This window comes from Gossypium arboreum, chromosome 13 (assembly GCF_025698485.1).
Source record: "Gossypium arboreum isolate Shixiya-1 chromosome 13, ASM2569848v2, whole genome shotgun sequence".
Taxonomy (NCBI): Eukaryota; Viridiplantae; Streptophyta; class Magnoliopsida; order Malvales; family Malvaceae; genus Gossypium; species Gossypium arboreum.
In genome coordinates this window covers 85070493-85074866 of record NC_069082.1, presented here as the reverse complement: position 1 = coordinate 85074866, position 4374 = coordinate 85070493, and the positions used below count along the sequence as shown (strand labels likewise).

General features: G+C 34.6%; 1 non-coding gene across 1 annotated transcript; it reads right to left on the bottom strand.

Annotated features, from left to right (window-relative positions):
• Nucleotides 1-3659: 3659 nt before the first annotated feature.
• LOC128287062 (small nucleolar RNA R71) lies at nt 3660-3765 on the bottom strand. Its single transcript, XR_008277762.1, has one exon. It is a non-coding gene; the product is annotated as a small nucleolar RNA R71 (small nucleolar RNA).
• Nucleotides 3766-4374: the final 609 nt, after the last annotated feature.

The following is a 4374-nucleotide window of genomic DNA, read 5'->3' as shown; positions in this document are numbered from 1 at the left end:
ATAGTTCTCGATTTTTGATTCTAGCATTTGAAATTAAATATTAGGCACATCCTAAAATTTATAAATTCGTACTACAGCTTGTATGGATGCCACATGTGGAGCTGAGAATTCAAGAATGTGTCCAGATAGAATTTTTGGCCAATCGCAACATCTGGCACGTCAAAATGTCATTTATCATTTTTGCAACGGTCGAGATGCATGAATTCGATTGAGTGATATGAAAATTCCGTTGCCACTGAGGAGTTCAATGGCCTAGACAAGATCAACTTATGGGGGAGACTCAAAAAAGACTGTCCAACATTCCAGAAGAAGTATATTAAGATTTGGTAGTGTAGGTACAATTACTTGCCAAAGCGTGAATCATTTCTCACATGGGAGTTGGTGACATCTTCGGATTACATGGATTGGTTCAGGCATAACAGTAAGCTGTATCTGTTTTCAAATTCAGAAAGGAGTAGGCCACGTCACCGTAAGAGGCCAAGACGAGGGCCCATCAATCCTAAGTCAGGAGAAGATGCCACAGGGGGGATCAACATCTGCTCCAGCTCCACAAAGGACTCGATTGCCGTGCAACCCCTCGGTCAGTATGGTTCATATATTATTGGTGCTAGCCCAGTTTATTTTACACAAATACCATAACAAGCACAATCATTTCCTACATCAGCACCTTCTATAGGGGCATATTTCACATGATCGTCACCCATCGTACTATATTACACACTAATGCCTGATGGCCACTAAACTAACTATAAATCCGACAAAGGCAAGTGCACATATCAAATAATAGTATAGCTATGGTGAGTAGAGAATATCATATCAATGAGGACTAAAAGTACTAGTAATTACCGTTTTTCTATTATTTAGCCAACAAATTGGAGTGATTGCTTTTAATCTAAAATTAATAAACTAATTTATCTAATAACGCAACAGAGAATGAATCGAGGAAATAATAATGAGATAGACAATATCCAAGAAAGAATCCAGCTAGACTTCACCTATTATTATGAATTTGAATTAAATGATTTATTCACTTGTGACTTGATCCGTAGAAATCCTTAAATTATGTTAATATCACTTTCGAGAGTAAAAAAGAAATGACTCTAGGTTGATTAATTGAAATATCTTTCTAATTAAAAACCCTATTGTCGCATTAACTCGATCTATGGATTCCCCTATTAGATTTGACTCTAATCAGTAGATTTATGTCATCATATTTCTAGGGTTGCATGCAACTCCACTCAATTATGCTAGATCTACTCCTAAACAGGGACTTTTACTCCACTGAAATAAGCACATTAAACATGAATTAATTTCCCAGAAATATTAAAACAAGAAATAAGCATACATAATTTAGAACAAGAGCAAATTATTTATCATGTAAATCAGAAATCAAATAATAAGATTCATCATAGGTTTCATCATTCCTAGGTATCTAAGAAATTTAGTTCATAATCCTGAATAGAAACATCTCAAAGTTAGTATAACCACAAGACATAAAGAAAATAAAACTTCGAAAGAAATTAAAAGGAGATCTTCGATCTTGATAGAGATCCACTTCCGAGTTGATTCTGATGGTGTTCTTCGAGTGTTTTCTTCAATCTTCTCTGATTCCCTCTTATGTCTTCTTCTAATGGGTGTTTATAGACTTTAGAATGCTCAGAAAGCCTAAAAATTGTGTTTTTCTGCATATTGGGGAAGCAGGGTACGATATCGACACGAGCTGGCACATGGGCGTGTGGCCAGCTTGTGTGGCTCACACGGGCATATGGCCAACCTGTATGGAAATGCCCAGGCTGTGTGGATCCTGCAAACAACTCTTTTTGTCCAATCTTGGCTCATTTTTCGCTATTTTTGCTCCAAAATGCTCTCCTAAGTATAGAAACATGAATTTACAGGATTAGGAGCATCAAATTCACTAATTTGTATAATTAAATATCCAAAAACACTTTAAGAATGGGATTAAAATATGTTACTAGAGTAACCCAGCCAAGCCACGGAGAAACACCAGATTTGCTTCTTGTTCCCTATCTTCTTAAATTTGTTGTTGTTATAATGAACATGTCTATGAATATTTATATGTTGATATGATTTGTTTAATTAATATGGCTTAAATTCAATTTATGTTAGGTTGATTGCATTTTATCTTCTTAATTTATTAAAATTGTGTTTGTATTGTTATAGGCCTCGGTAAGATGTTTGATTAAGTAAAACCATGACTAAATTATTCTTGCATTACAATTGTAAGGTAACTAATGAATTAATTATTTAAACAGATTGAAATTGTAATTAATTGACACGATACTTAATCAGTGCATGTTTAATCATCTAAGGTAGTTGAGGGTTAAATTAGCAACGGTATCGAGTGATACAACTGCCTTGCATAACTTGCAAGATTATTGTGATTAAACTATTTCAAAGTAGAAATACATTGTTACCTCACGTAATCTTTTATGTGCTTATGTGATTAAATTAATTGTTTGAATTGCATAAAGATATGTACAAGAGATTATTTTAATTTCATAAGTATGTATGTGCATTAACACATTTGCCTGTTAAAGTTTGTTTAATCGGTTGAATTGACATAGAGATATAGTCAAGAGATGAATGAATTTTTGGTAGGTGAGTATGTTCATAAGTTAGAAAATTACCGAGTTGCCGTGAATTTATTCGTAACAACATAAACATAAGTTTAATAATTCTAAGTTAAGAAATGTAATTAATTTAAGACAATTATGTCATCTTGATTAAATCAGCTTTTGAAATCGTGCATTAGAACTTTATTTTATTTTATATAATTTACTTTGTTTTATAGTTTTTAATCACTTTTCAAATCAAAATATTTTCTCCACCAAAGTGTTTTAAATTGCATTCATAAATAATTCTTTTCACAGTCCCTGTGGGTACGATAACTCGACATTTACATCACTTTATTACTTGTTATGATTGTGTACACTTGCACATTTTCGTCGTTCTAAGTTTTTGGCGCCGTTGTCGGGGACTGTTTTAAAAGACATTATTTGTGAAATTGTTAATTTTGCATTTTGGTATGCTTTTTTTTGTTAAATTTTAATTCCATTTTTTTTGTGTTTGTTTCAGGTTTTTATGAGTATTTATCAAATCATTGACTTACTCCTCGTAAACCCTAAAATTGAAAGGACTTTCTGACAAAGGAGAAGACAAGTGAACTAAAGAAGAACCGAAGACATGAATTTTGAAAATCTAAACCAAAATCTAGGAGGAACATTCGCTTATAGTACTCACAATCCGATCATTATTGCCAATGACAGAAACTGTGCCATTCAACAATATGCCATTCCTCTATTCAACGAGCTCAATCCGACTATTAAGAGACCCAAAATTGAGACACAACAATTCGAGCTGAAGCCGGTTATGTTCCAAATGTTGCAAAATATGGGTCAATTTAGTGGGATTCCTACTGAAGATCCACATCTTCATCTTCGGCTATTCATGGAAGTGAGTGACTCATTTAAACTAGTCGGGGTTGACTGAGGATGCCTTGAGACTGAGATTATTTTCGTACTCCTTAAGCGGTAAAGCATGAGCGTGGTTGAACTCCCTACCGTCCGGTTCCATAACTACATGGTAAGAGTTGGTTGAACGTTTCTTAATGAAATATTTCCCTCCATCTTTAACCACTAAGGTTCGAAATGGAATCACTTCATTTCAGCAACTTGACGAAGACTCTTTATATGAGGCATGGGAGCGATTCAAGGAGTTATTACGAGAGTGCCCTCATCACGGCATTTCTTGTTACATTCAAATAAAGACTTTCTATATTTGTCTCAATATTCATACTAGAATGATGGTGGATGCTTCAGCAAATAGAGCCCTTCTTCTAAGTCTTATAACGATGCTTACGAGATTATTGAAAGAATTACCAGCAATAACTATTAGTGGCCAACCAACCGAGTAGCCTCAGAAAGACGAGCAGCAGGAGTACATAAAGCGGACACACTTGCTTCTTTGGCAGCCCAGGTATCCTCTATGTCTTCTATGCTTAAGAACATAACTGTTAATGGCTTCAATAGTAATCTAACAGGCCAGCAATTGAACCAGTTCGAGGATATTTCTTGTGAATACTGTAGAGATGGCCATTTCTTTGAAAATTGTCCATCAAATCAAGAGTCAAAATATTACATGGGAAATCAAAATTGGAATGTTCCACAGTCAAATTATTACAACTTTTCATGGCAGAATCATCCAATTTCTCCATGGAGTAATCAATGGGCGGACCATAGTGACTTTTCTATGTCATTTCGACCAAATTATCTGCCAAAATATTCTCAACAAGTGTAACAACCCACAACAGCTGAATCTTCAAGTAATCTTGAGAATTTGCTGAAGGCGTACATA